Source organism: Ammospiza caudacuta, chromosome 15 (genome assembly GCF_027887145.1).
Source record: "Ammospiza caudacuta isolate bAmmCau1 chromosome 15, bAmmCau1.pri, whole genome shotgun sequence".
Lineage (NCBI taxonomy): Eukaryota > Metazoa > Chordata > Aves > Passeriformes > Passerellidae > Ammospiza > Ammospiza caudacuta.
Window position 1 is genome coordinate 1,889,446 of NC_080607.1, and position 17,875 is coordinate 1,907,320.

Here is a 17,875-nt window from a genome sequence, read left to right on the forward strand (position 1 = left end):
GGCTTCTTCGCGCAAAGGCGATTGTACCGCTCACAGTGCTCTCTTAGCGCGGCTTCTGCCGAAAGAAGCCCGGGAGCGGTGCTTAGCTCCGGAGAGGCTCGTACCTTCGTCTTTAGCGTCTTTTGTGGTCTACATCCTAGCAGAAATCTTTTCCACTCTGTCTGGCAAGGATAACCTGCGCCAGCACAGAAAACATCTCCCATCGTGTTCTGGACGTTGTACGGAGGTCTGCCAAGTGTTTGCATAAAGAAATGAAAAGTTGTCCAAAATAACTTCCTATCGAATGTTCATGTGATTGGAAAAGTCAGGAAAGTGGTAAGGTACTGTTTTCTATCAGTTGGCAAGCTGCGCACACAATCCCAGTGTTGTACAGCTTCCTTCTTCACCTTTCCGATGCTGCCGCTCTCTCCGGCTCCCGGAGCCGAAGAAGCGGCTTCTTCGCGCAAAGACGATTGTACCGCTCACAGTGCTCTCTTAGCGCCGCTTCTGCCGAAGGAAGCCCGGGAGCGGCGCTTAGCTCCGGAGAGCCTCGTACCTTCGTCTTTAGCGTCTTTTGTGGTCTACATCCTAGCAGAAAGCTTTTCCACTCTGTCTGGCAAGGAAAACCTGCGCCAGCGCAGAAAACATCTCCCATCGTGTTCTGGACGTTGCACGGAGGTCTGCCAAGTGTTTGCATAAAGAAATGAAAAGTTGTCCAAAATAACTTCCTATCGATTGTTCATGTGATTGGAAAAGTCAGGAAAGTGGTAAGGTACTTTTTTCTATCAGTTGGCAAGCTGCGCACACAATCCCAGTGTTGTACAGCTTCCTTCTTCACCTTTCCGATGCTGCCGCTCTCTCCGGCTCCCGGAGCCGAAGAAGCGGCTTCTTCGCGCAAAGACGATTGTACCGCTCACAGTGCTCTCTTAGCGCCGCTTCTGCCGAAAGAAGCCCGGGAGCGGCGCTTAGCTCCGGAGAGCATCGTTCCTTCGTCTTTAGCGTCTTTTGTGGTCTACATCCTAGCAGAAAGCTTTTCCACTCTGTCTGGCAAGGAAAACCTGCGCCAGCACAGAAAACATCTCCCATCGTGTTCTGGATGTTGTACGGAGGTCTGCCAAGTGTTTGACAAGAAGAGAAGAAAAGTTGTCCAAAACAGCTTCCAATCGAATATTCATGTGATTGGAAAAGTCAGGAAAGTTGTAAGGTACTGTTTTCTATCAGTTGGCAAGCTGCGCACACAATCCCAGTGTTGTACAGCTTCCTTCTTCACCTTTCCGATGCTGCCGCTCTCTCCGGCTCCCGGAGCCGAAGAAGTGGCTTCTTCGCGCAAAGACGATTGTACCGCTCACAGTGCTCTCTTAGCGCCGCTTCTGCCGAAAGAAGCCCGGGAGCGGCGCTTAGCTCCGGAGAGGCTCGTACCTTCGTCTTTAGCGTCTTTTGTGGTCTACATCCTAGCAGAAAGCTTTTCCACTCTGTCTGGCAAGGAAAACATGCGCCAGCACAGAAAACATCTCCCATCGTGTTCTGGACGTTGTACGGAGGTCTGCCAAGTGTTTGACAAGAAGAGAGGAAAAGTTGTCCAAAACAGCTTCCAATCGAATATTCATGTGATTGGAAACGTCAGGAAAGTGGTAAGGTACTGTTTTCTATCAGTTGGCAAGCTGGCGCACACAATCCCAGTGTTGTACAGCTTCCTTCTTCACCTTTCCGATGCTGCCGCTCTCTCCGGCTCCCGGAGCCGAAGAAGCGGCTTCTTCGCGCAAAGACGATTGTACCGCTCACAGTGCTCTCTTAGCGCCGCTTCTGCCGAATGAAGCCCGGGAGCGGCGCTTAACTCCGGAGAGCCTCGTACCATCTTCTTTAGCGTCTTTTGTGGTCTACATCCTAGCAGAAAGCTTTTCCACTCTGTCTGGCAAGGAAAACCTGCGCCAGCGCAGAAAACATCTCCCATCGTGTTCTGGACGTTGCACGGAGGTCTGCCAAGTGTTTGCATAAAGAAATGAAAAGTTGTCCAAAATAACTTCCTATCGAATGTTCATGTGATTGGAAAGGTCAGGAAAGTGGTAAGGTACTGTTTTCTATCAGTTGGCAAGCTGCGCACACAATCCCAGTGTTGTACAGCTTCCTTCTTCACCTTTCCGATGCTGCCGCTCTCACCGGCTCCCGGAGCCGAAGAAGCGGCTTCTTCGCGCAAAGACGATTGTACCGCTCACAGTGCTCTCTTAGCGCGGCTTCTGCCGAAAGAAGCCCGGGAGCGGCGCTTAGCTCCGGAGAGCATCGTACCTTCCTCTTTAGCGTCTTTTGTGGTCTACATCCTAGCAGAAAGCTTTTCCACTCTGTCTGGCAAGGATAACCTGCGCCAGCACAGAAAACATCTCCCATCGTGTTCTGGACGTTGTACGGAGGTCTGCCAAGTGTTTGAAAGAAACAAAGAAAAGTTGTCCAAAACAGCTTCCAATCGAATATTCATGTGATTGGAAAAGTCAGGAGAGTGGTAAGGTACTGTTTTCTATCAGTTGGCAAGCTGCGCACACAATCCCAGTGTTGTACAGCTTCCTTCGTCACCTTTCCGATGCTGTCGCTCTCTCCGGCTCCCGGAGCCGAAGAAGCGGCTTCTTCGCGCAAAGGCGATTGTACCGCTCACAGTGCTCTCTTAGCGCCGCTTCTGCCGAAAGAAGCCCGGGAGCGGTGCTTAGCTCCGGAGAGCCTCGTACCTTCGTCTTTAGCGTCTTTTGTGGTCTACATCCTAGCAGAAAGCTTTTCCACTCTGTCTGGCAAGGAAAACCTGCGCCAGCGCAGAAAACATCTCCCATCGTGTTCTGGACGTTGCACGGATGTCTGCCAAGTGTTTGCATAAAGAAATGAAAAGTTGTCCAAAATAACTTCCTATCGATTGTTCATGTGATTGGAAAAGTCAGGAAAGTGGTAAGGTACTGTTTTCTATCAGTTGGCAAGCTGCGCACACAATCCCAGTGTTGTACAGCTTCCTTCTTCACCTTTCCGATGCTGCCGCTCTCTCCGGCTCCCGGAGCCGAAGAAGCGGCTTCTTCGCGCAAAGACGATTGTACCGCTCACAGTGCTCTCTTAGCGCCGCTTCTGCCGAAAGAAGCCCGGGAGCGGCGCTTAGCTCCGGAGAGCATCGTACCTTCGTCTTTAGCGTCTTTTGTGGTCTACATCCTAGCAGAAAGCTTTTCCACTCTGTCTGGCAAGGAAAACATGCGGAACACAGAAAACATCTGCCATCGTGTTCTGGACATTGTACGGAGGTCTGCCAAGTGTTTGCATAAAGAAATGAAAAGTTGTCCAAAATAACTTCCTATCGAATGTTCATGTGATTGGAAAAGTCAGGAAAGTGGTAAGGTACTGTTTTCTATCAGGTGGCAAGCTGCGCACACAAGCCCAGTGTTGTACAGCTTCCTTCTTCACCTTTCCGATGCTGCCGCTCTCTCCGGCTCCCGGAGCCGAAGAAGCGGCTTCTTCGCGCAAAGACGATTGTACCGCTCACAGTGCTCTCTTAGCGCGGCTTCTGCCGAAAGAAGCCCGGGAGCGGCGCTTAGCTCCGGAGAGCATCGTACCTTCGTCTTTAGCGTCTTTTGTGGTCTACATCCTAGCAGAAAGCTTTTCCACTCTGTCTGGCAAGGAAAACATGCGCCAGCGCAGAAAACATCTCCCATCGTGTTCTGGACGTTGCACGGAGGTCTGCCAAGTGTTTGACAAGAAGAGAAGAAAAGTTGTCCAAAACAGCTCCCAATCGAATATTCATGTGATTGGAAACGTCAGGAAAGTGGTAAGGTACTGTTTTCTATCAGTTGGCAAGCTGGCGCACACAATCCCAGTGTTGTACAGCTTCCTTCTTCACCTTTCCGATGCTGCCGCTCTCTCCGGCTCCCGGAGCCGAAGAAGCGGCTTCTTCGCGCAAAGACGATTGTACCGCTCACAGTGCTCTCTTAGCGCCGCTTCTGCCGAAAGAAGCCCGGGAGCGGCGCTTAACTCCGGAGAGCCTCGTACCATCTTCTTTAGCGTCTTTTGTGGTCTACATCCTAGCAGAAAGCTTTTCCACTCAGTCTGGCAAGGAAAACCTGCGCCAGCGCAGAAAACATCTCCCATCGTGTTCTGGACGTTGCACGGAGGTCTGCCAAGTGTTTGCATAAAGAAATGAAAAGTTGTCCAAAATAACTTCCTATCGAATGTTCATGTGATTGGAAAGGTCAGGAAAGTGGTAAGGTACTGTTTTCTATCAGTTGGCAAGCTGCGCACACAATCCCAGTGTTGTACAGCTTCCTTCTTCACCTTTCCGATGCTGCCGCTCTCTCCGGCTCCCGGAGCCGAAGAAGCGGCTTCTTCGCGCAAAGACGATTGTACCGCTCACAGTGCTCTCTTAGCGCCGCTTCTGCCGAAAGAAGCCCGGGAGCGGCGCTTAGCTCCGGAGAGCATCGTACCTTCGTCTTTAGCGTCTTTTGTGGTCTACATCCTAGCAGAAAGCTTTTCCACTCTGTCTGGCAAGGAAAACATGCGCCAGCACAGAAAACATCTCCCATCGTGTTCTGGACGTTGCACGGAGGTCTGCCAAGTGTTTGACAAGAAGAGAGGAAAAGTTGTCCAAAACAGCTTCCAATCGAATATTCATGTGATTGGAAACGTCAGGAAAGTGGTAAGGTACTGTTTTCTATCAGTTGGCAAGCTGGCGCACACAATCCCAGTGTTGTACAGCTTCCTTCTTCACCTTTCCGATGCTGCCGCTCTCTCCGGCTCCCGGAGCCGAAGAAGCGGCTTCTTCGCGCAAAGACGATTGTACCGCTCACAGTGCTCTCTTAACGCCGCTTCTGCCGAATGAAGCCCGGGAGCGGCGCTTAACTCCGGAGAGCCTCGTACCATCTTCTTTAGCGTCTTTTGTGGTCTACATCCTAGCAGAAAGCTTTTCCACTCTGTCTGGCAAGGAAAACCTGCGCCAGCACAGAAAACATCTCCCATCGTGTTCTGGACGTTGCACGGAGGTCTGCCAAGTGTTTGAAAGAAACAAAGAAAAGTTGTCCAAAACAGCTTCCAATCGAATGTTCATGTGATTGGAAAAGTCAGGAAAGTGGTAAGGTACTGTTTTCTATCAGTTGGCAAGCTGCGCACACAATCCCAGTGTTGTACAGCTTCCTTCTTCACCTTTCCGATGCTGCCGCTCTCTCCGGCTCCCGGAGCCGAAGAAGCGGCTTCTTCGCGCAAAGACGATTGTACCGCTCACAGTGCTCTCTTAGCGCGGCTTCTGCCGAAAGAAGCCCGGGAGCGGTGCTTAGCTCCGGAGAGCATCGTACCTTCGTCTTTAGCGTCTTTTGTGGTCTACATCCTAGCAGAAAGCTTTTCCACTCAGTCTGGCAAGGAAAACCTGCGCCAGCGCAGAAAACATCTCCCATCGTGTTCTGGACGTTGCACGGAGGTCTGCCAAGTGTTTGCATAAAGAAATGAAAAGTTGTCCAAAACAGCTTCCAATCGAATATTCCTGTGATTGGAAAAGTCAGGAGAGTGGTAAGGTACTGTTTTCTATCAGTTGGCAAGCTGCGCACACAAGCCCAGTGTTGTACAGCTTCCTTCTTCACCTTTCCGATGCTGCCGCTCTCTCCGGCTCCCGGAGCCGAAGAAGCGGCTTCTTCGCGCAAAGACGATTGTACCGCTCACAGTGCTCTCTTAGCGCGGCTTCTGCCGAAAGAAGCCCGGGAGCGGCGCTTAGCTCCGGAGAGCATCGTACCTTCGTCTTTAGCGTCTTTTGTGGTCTACATCCTAGCAGAAAGCTTTTCCACTCTGTCTGGCAAGGAAAACCTGCGCCAGCACAGAAAACATCTCCCTTCGTGTTCTGGACGTTGTACGGAGGTCTGCCAAGTGTTTGAAAGAAACAAAGAAAAGTTGTCCAAAACAGCTTCCAATCGAATATTCTGTGATTGGAAAAGTCAGGAAAGTGGTAAGGTACTGTTTTCTATCAGTTGGCAAGCTGCGCACACAATCCCAGTGTTGTACAGCTTCCTTCTTCACCTTTCCGATGCTGCCGCTCTCTCCGGCTCCCGGAGCCGAAGAAGCGGCTTCTTCGCGCAAAGACGATTGTACCGCTCACAGTGCTCTCTTAGCGCCGCTTCTGCCGAAAGAAGCCCGGGAGCGGCGCTTAGCTCCGGAGAGCCTCGTACCTTCGTCTTTAGCGTCTTTTGTGGTCTACATCCTAGCAGAAAGCTTTTCCACTCAGTCTGGCAAGGAAAACCTGCGCCAGCGCAGAAAACATCTCCCATCGTGTTCTGGACGTTGCACGGAGGTCTGCCAAGTGTTTGAAAGAAACAAAGAAAAGTTGTCCAAAACAGCTTCCAATCGAATGTTCATGTGATTGGAAAAGTCAGGAAAGTGGTAAGGTACTGTTTTCTATCAGTTGGCAAGCTGCGCACACAATCCCAGTGTTGTACAGCTTCCTTCTTCACCTTTCCGATGCTGCCGCTCTCTCCGGCTCCCGGAGCCGAAGAAGCGGCTTCTTCGCGCAAAGACGATTGTACCGCTCACAGTGCTCTCTTAGCGCCGCTTCTGCCGAAAGAAGCCCGGGAGCGGCGCTTAGCACCGGAGAGCATCGTACCTTCGTCTTTAGCGTCTTTTGTGGTCTACATCCTAGCAGAAAGCTTTTCCACTCTGTCTGGCAAGGAAAACCTGCGCCAGCACAGAAAACATCTCCCATCGTGTTCTGGACGTTGCACGGAGGTCTGCCAAGTGTTTGCATAAAGAAATGAAAAGTTGTCCAAAATAACTTCCTATCGAATGTTCATGTGATTGGAAAAGTCAGGAAAGTGGTAAGGTACTGTTTTCTATCAGTTGGCAAGCTGCGCACACAATCCCAGTGTTGTACAGCTTCCTTCTTCACCTTTGCGATGCTGCCGCTCTCTCCGGCTCCCGGAGCCGAAGAAGCGGCTTCTTCGCGCAAAGGCGATTGTACCGCTCACAGTGCTCTCTTAGCGCCGCTTCTGCCGAAAGAAGCCCGGGAGCGGCGCTTAGCTCCGGAGAGCCTCGTACCTTCGTCTTTAGCGCCTTTTGTGGTCTACATCCTAGCAGAAAGCTTTTCCACTCTGTCTGGCAAGGAAAACATGCGGAACACAGAAAACATTTCCCATCGTGTTCTGGACGTTGCACGGAGGTCTGCCAAGTGTTTGCATAAAGAAATGAAAAGTTGTCCAAAATAACTTCCAATCGAATATTCTGTGATTGGAAACGTCAGGAAAGTGGTAAGGTACTGTTTTCTATCAGTTGGTAAGCTGCGCACACAATCCCAGTGTTGTACAGCTTCCTTCTTCACCTTTCCGATGCTGCCGCTCTCTCCGGCTCCCGGAGCCGAAGAAGCGGCTTCTTCGCGCAAAGACGATTGTACCGCTCACAGTGCTCTCTTAGCGCCGCTTCTGCCGAAAGAAGCCCGGGAGCGGTGCTTAGCTCCGGAGAGCCTCGTACCTTCCTCTTTAGCGTCTTTTGTGGTCTACATCCTAGCAGAAAGCTTTTCCACTCAGTCTGGCAAGGAAAACCTGCGCCAGCGCAGAAAACATCTCCCATCGTGTTCTGGACGTTGCACGGAGGTCTGCCAAGTGTTTGCATAAAGAAATGAAAAGTTGTCCAAAATAACTTCCTATCGAATGTTCATGTGATTGGAAAAGTCAGGAAAGTGGTAAGGTACTGTTTTCTATCAGTTGGCAAGCTGCGCACACAATCCCAGTGTTGTACAGCTTCCTTCTTCACCTTTCCGATGCTGCCGCTCTCTCCGGCTCCCGGAGCCGAAGAAGCGGCTTCTTCGCGCAAAGACGATTGTACCGCTCACAGTGCTCTCTTAGCGCGGCTTCTGCCGAAAGAAGCCCGGGAGCGGTGCTTAGCTCCGGAGAGCCTCGTACCTTCGTCTTTAGCGTCTTTTGTGGTCTACATCCTAGCAGAAAGCTTTTCCACTCTGTCTGGCAAGGAAAACATGCGGAACACAGAAAACATCTCCCATCGTGTTCTGGACGTTGCACGGAGGTCTGCCAAGTGTTTGCATAAAGAAATGAAAAGTTGTCCAAAATAACTTCCTATCGAATATTCATGTGATTGGAAAAGTCAGGAAAGTGGTAAGGTACTGTTTTCTATCAGTTGGCAAGCTGCGCACACAATCCCAGTGTTGTACAGCTTCCTTCTTCACCTTTCCGATGCTGCCGCTCTCTCCGGCTCCCGGAGCCGAAGAAGCGGCTTCTTCGCGCAAAGACGATTGTACCGCTCACAGTGCTCTCTTAGCGCCGCTTCTGCCGAATGAAGCCCGGGAGCGGCGCTTAACTCCGGAGAGCCTCGTACCATCTTCTTTAGCGTCTTTTGTGTTCTACATCCTAGCAGAAAGCTTTTCCACTCTGTCTGGCAAGGAAAACCTGCGCCAGCGCAGAAAACATCTCCCATCGTGTTCTGGACGTTGCACGGAGGTCTGCCAAGTGTTTGCATAAAGAAATGAAAAGTTGTCCAAAATAACTTCCTATCGAATGTTCATGTGATTGGAAAGGTCAGGAAAGTGTAAGGTACTGTTTTCTATCAGTTGGCAAGCTGCGCACACAATCCCAGTGTTGTACAGCTTCCTTCTTCACCTTTCCGATGCTGCCGCTCTCTCCGGCTCCCGGAGCCGAAGAAGCGGCTTCTTCGCGCAAAGACGATTGTACCGCTCACAGTGCTCTCTTAGCGCCGCTTCTGCCGAAAGAAGCCCGGGAGCGGCGCTTAACTCCGGAGAGCATCGTCCCTTCGTCTTTAGCGTCTTTTGTGGTCTACATCCTAGCAGAAAGCTTTTCCACTCTGTCTTGCAAGGAAAACCTGCGCCAGCACAGAAAACATCTCCCTTCGTGTTCTGGACGTTGTACGGAGGTCTGCCAAGTGTTTGAAAGAAACAAAGAAAAGTTGTCCAAAACAGCTTCCAATCGAATATTCTGTGATTGGAAACGTCAGGAAAGTGTAAGGTACTGTTTTCTATCAGTTGGTAAGCTGCGCACACAATCCCAGTGTTGTACAGCTTCCTTCTTCACCTTTCCGATGCTGCCGCTCTCTCCGGCTCCCGGAGCCGAAGAAGCGGCTTCTTCGCGCAAAGACGATTGTACCGCTCACAGTGCTCTCTTAGCGCCGCTTCTGCCGAAAGAAGCCCGGGAGCGGTGCTTAGCTCCGGAGAGCCTCGTACCTTCGTCTTTAGCGTCTTTTGTGGTCTACATCCTAGCAGAAAGCTTTTCCACTATGTCTGGCAAGGAAAACCTGCGCCAGCGCAGAAAACATCTCCCATCGTGTTCTGGACGTTGCACGGAGGTCTGCCAAGTGTTTGCATAAAGAAATGAAAAGTTGTCCAAAATAACTTCCTATCGAATGTTCATGTGATTGGAAAAGTCAGGAAAGTGGTAAGGTACTGTTTTCTATCAGTTGGCAAGCTGCGCACACAATCCCAGTGTTGTACAGCTTCCTTCTTCACCTTTCCGATGCTGCCGCTCTCTCCGGCTCCCGGAGCCGAAGAAGCGGCTTCTTCGCGCAAAGACGATTGTACCGCTCACAGTGCTCTCTTAGCGCCGCTTCTGCCGAAAGAAGCCCGGGAGCGGTGCTTAGCTCCGGAGAGCATCGTACCTTCGTCTTTAGCGTCTTTTGTGGTCTACATCCTAGCAGAAAGCTTTTCCACTCTGTCTGGCAAGGAAAACCTGCGCAAGCACAGAAAACATCTCCCATCGTGTTCTGGACGTTGCACGGATGTCTGCCAAGTGTTTGAAAGAAACAAAGAAAAGTTGTCCAAAACAGCTTCCAATCGAATATTCATGTGATTGGAAAAGTCAGGAGAGTGGTAAGGTACTGTTTTCTATCAGTTGGCAAGCTGCGCACACAATCCCAGTGTTGTACAGCTTCCTTCTTCACCTTTCCGATGCTGCCGCTCTCTCCGGCTCCCAGAGCCGAAGAAGCGGCTTCTTCGCGCAAAGGCGATTGTACCGCTCACAGTGCTCTCTTAGCGCCACTTCTGCCGAAAGAAGCCCGGGAGCGGTGCTTAGCTCCGGAGAGCCTCGTACCTTCGTCTTTAGCGTCTTTTGTGGTCTACATCCTAGCAGAAAGCTTTTCCACTCTGTCTGGCAAGGAAAACCTGCGCCAGCGCAGAAAACATCTCCCATCGTGTTCTGGACGTTGCACGGAGGTCTGCCAAGTGTTTGCATAAAGAAATGAAAAGTTGTCCAAAATAACTTCCTATCGATTGTTCATGTGATTGGAAAAGTCAGGAAAGTGGTAAGGTACTGTTTTCTATCAGTTGGCAAGCTGCGCACACAATCCCAGTGTTGTACAGCTTCCTTCTTCACCTTTGCGATGCTGCCGCTCTCTCCGGCTCCCGGAGCCGAAGAAGCGGCTTCTTCGCGCAAAGGCGATTGTACCGCTCACAGTGCTCTCTTAGCGCGGCTTCTGCCGAAAGAAGCCCGGGAGCGGTGCTTAGCTCCGGAGAGCCATGTACCTTCGTCTTTAGCGTCTTTTGTGGTCTACATCCTAGCAGAAAGCTTTTCCACTCTGTCTGGCAAGGAAAACATGCGGAACACAGAAAACATCTGCCATCGTGTTCTGGACGTTGCACGGAGGTCTGCCAAGTGTTTGCATAAAGAAATGAAAAGTTGTCCAAAATAACTTCCTATCGAATGTTCATGTGATTGGAAAAGTCAGGAAAGTGGTAAGGTACTGTTTTCTATCAGGTGGCAAGCTGCGCACACAAGCCCAGTGTTGTACAGCTTCCTTCTTCACCTTTCCGATGCTGCCGCTCTCTCCGGCTCCCGGAGCCGAAGAAGCGGCTTCTTCGCGCAAAGACGATTGTACCGCTCACAGTGCTCTCTTAGCGCCGCTTCTGCCGAAAGAAGCCCGGGAGCGGCGCTTAGCTCCGGAGAGCATCGTACCTTCGTCTTTAGCGTCTTTTGTGGTCTACATCCTAGCAGAAAGCTTTTCCACTCTGTCTGGCAAGGAAAACATGCGCCAGCGCAGAAAACATCTCCCATCGTGTTCTGGACGTTGCACGGAGGTCTGCCAAGTGTTTGACAAGAAGAGAAGAAAAGTTGTCCAAAACAGCTTCCAATCGAATATTCATGTGATTGGAAAAGACAGGAGAGTGGTAAGGTACTGTTTTCTATCAGTTGGCAAGCTGCGCACACAATGCCAGTGTTGTACAGCTTCCTTCTTCACCTTTGCGATGCTGCCGCTCTCTCCGGCTCCCGGAGCCGAAGAAGCGGCTTCTTCGCGCAAAGACGATTGTACCGCTCACAGTGCTCTCTTAGCGCCGCTTCTGCCGAAAGAAGCCCGGGAGCGGCGCTTAGCTCCGGAGAGCATCGTACCTTCGTCTTTAGCGTCTTTTGTGGTCTACATCCTAGCAGAAAGCTTTTCCACTCTGTCTGGCAAGGAAAACCTGCGCCAGCACAGAAAACATCTCCCATCGTGTTCTGGACATTGCACGGATGTCTGCCTAGTGTTTGCATAAAGAAATGAAAAGTTGTCCAAAACAGCTTCCAATCGACTATTCCTGTGATTGGAAAAGTCAGGAAAGTGGTAAGGTACTGTTTTCTATCAGTTGGCAAGCTGCGCACACAATCCCAGTGTTGTACAGCTTCCTTCTTCACCTTTCCGATGCTGCCGCTCTCTCCGGCTCCCGGAGCCGAAGAAGCGGCTTCTTCGCGCAAAGACGATTGTACCGCTCACAGTGCTCTCTTAGCGCCGCTTCTGCCGAAAGAAGCCCGGGAGCGGCGCTTAGCTCCGGAGAGCATCGTACCTTCGTCTTTAGCGTCTTTTGTGGTCTACATCCTAGCAGAAAGCTTTTCCACTCTGTCTGGCAAGGAAAACATGCGCCAGCACAGAAAACATCTCCCATCGTGTTCTGGACGTTGCACGGAGGTCTGCCAAGTGTTTGACAAGAAGAGAGGAAAAGTTGTCCAAAACAGCTTCCAATCGAATATTCATGTGATTGGAAACGTCAGGAAAGTGGTAAGGTACTGTTTTCTATCAGTTGGCAAGCTGGCGCACACAATCCCAGTGTTGTACAGCTTCCTTCTTCACCTTTGCGATGCTGCCGCTCTCTCCGGCTCCCGGAGCCGAAGAAGCGGCTTCTTCGCGCAAAGACGATTGTACCGCTCACAGTGCTCTCTTAACGCCGCTTCTGCCGAATGAAGCCCGGGAGCGGCGCTTAACTCCGGAGAGACTCGTACCATCTTCTTTAGCGTCTTTTGTGGTCTACATCCTAGCAGAAAGCTTTTCCACTCAGTCTGGCAAGGAAAACCTGCGCCAGCACAGAAAACATCTCCCATCGTGTTCTGGACGTTGCACGGAGGTCTGCCAAGTGTTTGAAAGAAACAAAGAAAAGTTGTCCAAAACAGCTTCCAATCGAATGTTCATGTGATTGGAAAAGTCAGGAAAGTGGTAAGGTACTGTTTTCTATCAGTTGGCAAGCTGCGCACACAATCCCAGTGTTGTACAGCTTCCTTCTTCACCTTTCCGATGCTGCCGCTCTCTCCGGCTCCCGGAGCCGAAGAAGCGGCTTCTTCGCGCAAAGACGATTGTACCGCTCACAGTGCTCTCTTAGCGCCGCTTCTGCCGAAAGAAGCCCGGGAGCGGCGCTTAACTCCGGAGAGCATCGTCCCTTCGTCTTTAGCGTCTTTTGTGGTCTACATCCTAGCAGAAAGCTTTTCCACTCTGTCTGGCAAGGAAAACCTGCGCCAGCACAGAAAACATCTCCCTTCGTGTTCTGGACGTTGTACGGAGGTCTGCCAAGTGTTTGAAAGAAACAAAGAAAAGTTGTCCAAAACAGCTTCCAATCGAAGATTCTGTGATTGGAAACGTCAGGAAAGTTTAAGGTACTGTTTTCTATCAGTTGGCAAGCTGCGCACACAATCCCAGTGTTGTACAGCTTCCTTCTTCACCTTTCCGATGCTGCCGCTCTCTCCGGCTCCCGGAGCCGAAGAAGCGGCTTCTTCGCGCAAAGACGATTGTACCGCTCACAGTGCTCTCTTAGCGCCGCTTCTGCCGAAAGAAGCCCGGGAGCGGTGCTTAGCTCCGGAGAGCATCGTACCTTCGTCTTTAGCGTCTTTTGTGGTCTACATCCTAGCAGAAAGCTTTTCCACTCAGTCTGGCAAGGAAAACCTGCGCCAGCGCAGAAAACATCTCCCATCGTGTTCTGGACGTTGCACGGAGGTCTGCCAAGTGTTTGCATAAAGAAATGAAAAGTTGTCCAAAACAGCTTCCAATCGAATATTCCTGTGATTGGAAAAGTCAGGAAAGTGGTAAGGTACTGTTTTCTATCAGTTGGCAAGCTGCGCACACAAGCCCAGTGTTGTACAGCTTCCTTCTTCACCTTTCCGATGCTGCCGCTCTCTCCGGCTCCCGGAGCTGAAGAAGCGGCTTCTTCGCGCAAAGACGATTGTACCGCTCACAGTGCTCTCTTAGCGCCGCTTCTGCCGAAAGAAGCCCGGGAGCGGCGCTTAGCTCCGGAGAGCATCGTACCTTCGTCTTTAGCGTCTTTTGTGGTCTACATCCTAGCAGAAAGCTTTTCCACTCTGTCTGGCAAGGAAAACATGCGCCAGCACAGAAAACATCTCCCATCGTGTTCTGGACGTTGCACGGAGGTCTGCCAAGTGTTTGACAAGAAGAGAGGAAAAGTTGTCCAAAACAGCTTCCAATCGAATATTCATGTGATTGGAAACGTCAGGAAAGTGGTAAGGTACTGTTTTCTATCAGTTGGCAAGCTGGCGCACACAATCCCAGTGTTGTACAGCTTCCTTCTTCACCTTTCCGATGCTGCCGCTCTCTCCGGCTCCCGGAGCCGAAGAAGCGGCTTCTTCGCGCAAAGACGATTGTACCGCTCACAGTGCTCTCTTAACGCCGCTTCTGCCGAATGAAGCCCGGGAGCGGCGCTTAACTCCGGAGAGCCTCGTACCATCTTCTTTAGCGTCTTTTGTGGTCTACATCCTAGCAGAAAGCTTTTCCACTCAGTCTGGCAAGGAAAACCTGCGCCAGCACAGAAAACATCTCCCATCGTGTTCTGGACGTTGCACGGAGGTCTGCCAAGTGTTTGAAAGAAACAAAGAAAAGTTGTCCAAAACAGCTTCCAATCGAATGTTCATGTGATTGGAAAAGTCAGGAAAGTGGTAAGGTACTGTTTTCTATCAGTTGGCAAGCTGCGCACACAATCCCAGTGTTGTACAGCTTCCTTCTTCACCTTTCCGATGCTGCCGCTCTCTCCGGCTCCCGGAGCCGAAGAAGCGGCTTCTTCGCGCAAAGACGATTGTACCGCTCACAGTGCTCTCTTAGCGCCGCTTCTGCCGAAAGAAGCCCGGGAGCGGCGCTTAATTCCGGAGAGCATCGTCCCTTCGTCTTTAGCGTCTTTTGTGGTCTACATCCTAGCAGAAAGCTTTTCCACTCTGTCTGGCAAGGAAAACCTGCGCCAGCACAGAAAACATCTCCCTTCGTGTTCTGGACGTTGTACGGAGGTCTGCCAAGTGTTTGAAAGAAACAAAGAAAAGTTGTCCAAAACAGCTTCCAATCGAAGATTCTGTGATTGGAAACGTCAGGAAAGTTTAAGGTATTGTTTTCTATCAGTTGGCAAGCTGCGCACACAATCCCAGTGTTGTACAGCTTCCTTCTTCACCTTTCCGATGCTGCCGCTCTCTCCGGCTCCCGGAGCCGAAGAAGCGGCTTCTTCGCGCAAAGACGATTGTACCGCTCACAGTGCTCTCTTAGCGCCGCTTCTGCCGAAAGAAGCCCGGGAGCGGCGCTTAGCTCCGGAGAGCATCGTACCTTCGTCTTTAGCGTCTTTTGGGGTCTACATCCTAGCAGAAAGCTTTTCCACTCAGTCTGGCAAGGAAAACCTGCGCCAGCGCAGAAAACATCTCCCATCGTGTTCTGGACGTTGCACGGAGGTCTGCCAAGTGTTTGCATAAAGAAATGAAAAGTTGTCCAAAACAGCTTCCAATCGAATATTCCTGTGATTGGAAAAGTCAGGAAAGTGGTAAGGTACTGTTTTCTATCAGTTGGCAAGCTGCGCACACAAGCCCAGTGTTGTACAGCTTCCTTCTTCACCTTTCCGATGCTGCCGCTCTCTCCGGCTCCCGGAGCCGAAGAAGCGGCTTCTTCGCGCAAAGACGATTGTACCGCTCACAGTGCTCTCTTAGCGCCGCTTCTGCCGAAAGAAGCCCGGGAGCGGCGCTTAGCTCCGGAGAGCATCGTACCTTCGTCTTTAGCGTCTTTTGTGGTCTACATCCTAGCAGAAAGCTTTTCCACTCTGTCTGGCAAGGAAAACATGCGCCAGCACAGAAAACATCTCCCATCGTGTTCTGGACGTTGCACGGAGGTCTGCCAAGTGTTTGACAAGAAGAGAGGAAAAGTTGTCCAAAACAGCTTCCAATCGAATATTCATGTGATTGGAAACGTCAGGAAAGTGGTAAGGTACTGTTTTCTATCAGTTGGCAAGCTGGCGCACACAATCCCAGTGTTGTACAGCTTCCTTCTTCACCTTTCCGATGCTGCCGCTCTCTCCGGCTCCCGGAGCCGAAGAAGCGGCTTCTTCGCGCAAAGACGATTGTACCGCTCACAGTGCTCTCTTAACGCCGCTTCTGCCGAATGAAGCCCGGGAGCGGCGCTTAACTCCGGAGAGCCTCGTACCATCTTCTTTAGCGTCTTTTGTGGTCTACATCCTAGCAGAAAGCTTTTCCACTCTGTCTGGCAAGGAAAACCTGCGCAAGCACAGAAAACATCTCCCATCGTGTTCTGGACGTTGCACGGAGGTCTGCCAAGTGTTTGAAAGAAACAAAGAAAAGTTGTCCAAAACAGCTTCCAATCGAATGTTCATGTGATTGGAAAAGTCAGGAAAGTGGTAAGGTACTGTTTTCTATCAGTTGGCAAGCTGCGCACACAATCCCAGTGTTGTACAGCTTCCTTCTTCACCTTTCCGATGCTGCCGCTCTCTCCGGCTCCCGGAGCCGAAGAAGCGGCTTCTTCGCGCAAAGACGATTGTACCGCTCACAGTGCTCTCTTAGCGCCGCTTCTGCCGAAAGAAGCCCGGGAGCGGCGCTTAACTCCGGAGAGCATCGTCCCTTCGTCTTTAGCGTCTTTTGTGGTCTACATCCTAGCAGAAAGCTTTTCCACTCTGTCTGGCAAGGATAACCTGCGCCAGCACAGAAAACATCTCCCATCGTGTTCTGGACGTTGTACGGAGGTCTGCCAAGTGTTTGCATAAAGAAATGGAAAGTTGTCCAAAATAACTTCCTATCGAATGTTCATGTGATTGGAAAAGTCAGGAAAGTGGTAAGGTACTGTTTTCTATCAGTTGGCAAGCTGCGCACACAATCCCAGTGTTGTACAGCTTCCTTCTTCACCTTTCCGATGCTGCCGCTCTCTCCGGCTCCCGGAGCCGAAGAAGCAGCTTCTTCGCGCAAAGACGATTGTACCGCTCACAGTGCTCTCTTAGCGCCGCTTCTGCCGAAAGAAGCCCGGGAGCGGCGCTTAGCTCCGGAGAGCCTCGTACCTTCGTCTTTAGCGTCTTTTGTGGTCTACATCCTAGCAGAAAGCTTTTCCACTCTGTCTGGCAAGGAAAACCTGCGCCAGCGCAGAAAACATCTCCCATCGTGTTCTGGACGTTGCACGGAGGTCTGCCAAGTGTTTGAAAGAAACAAAGAAAAGTTGTCCAAAACAGCTTCCAATCGAATGTTCATGTGATTGGAAAAGTCAGGAAAGTGGTAAGGTACTGTTTTCTATCAGTTGGCAAGCTGCGCACACAATCCCAGTGTTGTACAGCTTCCTTCTTCACCTTTCCGATGCTGCCGCTCTCTCCGGCTCCCGGAGCCGAAGAAGCGGCTTCTTCGCGCAAAGACGATTGTACCGCTCACAGTGCTCTCTTAGCGCCGCTTCTGCCGAAAGAAGCCCGGGAGCGGCGCTTAGCTCCGGAGAGCATCGTACCTTCGTCTTTAGCGTCTTTTGTGGTCTACATCCTAGCAGAAAGCTTTTCCACTCTGTCTGGCAAGGAAAACCTGCGCCAGCACAGAAAACATCTCCCATCGTGTTCTGGACGTTGCACGGAGGTCTGCCAAGTGTTTGCATAAAGAAATGAAAAGTTGTCCAAAATAACTTCCTATCGAATGTTCATGTGATTGGAAAAGTCAGGAAAGTGGTAAGGTACTGTTTTCTATCAGTTGGCAAGCTGCGCACACAATCCCAGTGTTGTACAGCTTCCTTCTTCACCTTTGCGATGCTGCCGCTCTCTCCGGCTCTCGGAGCCGAAGAAGCGGCTTCTTCGCGCAAAGGCGATTGTACCGCTCACAGTGCTCTCTTAGCGCCGCTTCTGCCGAAAGAAGCCCGGGAGCGGCGCTTAGCTCCGGAGAGCCTCGTACCTTCGTCTTTAGCGTCTTTTGTGGTCTACATCCTAGCAGAAAGCTTTTCCACTCTGTCTGGCAAGGAAAACATGCGGAACACAGAAAACATCTCCCATCGTGTTCTGGACGTTGCACGGAGGTCTGCCAAGTGTTTGCATAAAGAAATGAAAAGTTGTCCAAAATAACTTCCTATCGAATATTCATGTGATTGGAAAAGTCAGGAAAGTGGTAAGGTACTGTTTTCTATCAGTTGGCAAGCTGCGCACACAATCCCAGTGTTGTACAGCTTCCTTCTTCACCTTTCCGATGCTGCCGCTCTCTCCGGCTCCCGGAGCCGAAGAAGCGGCTTCTTCGCGCAAAGACGATTGTACCGCTCACAGTGCTCTCTTAGCGCCGCTTCTGCCGAATGAAGCCCGGGAGCGGTGCTTAGCTCCGGAGAGCCTCGTACCTTCGTCTTTAGCGTCTTTTGTGGTCTACATCCTAGCAGAAAGCTTTTCCACTCAGTCTGGCAAGGAAAACCTGCGCCAGCACAGAAAACATCTCCCATC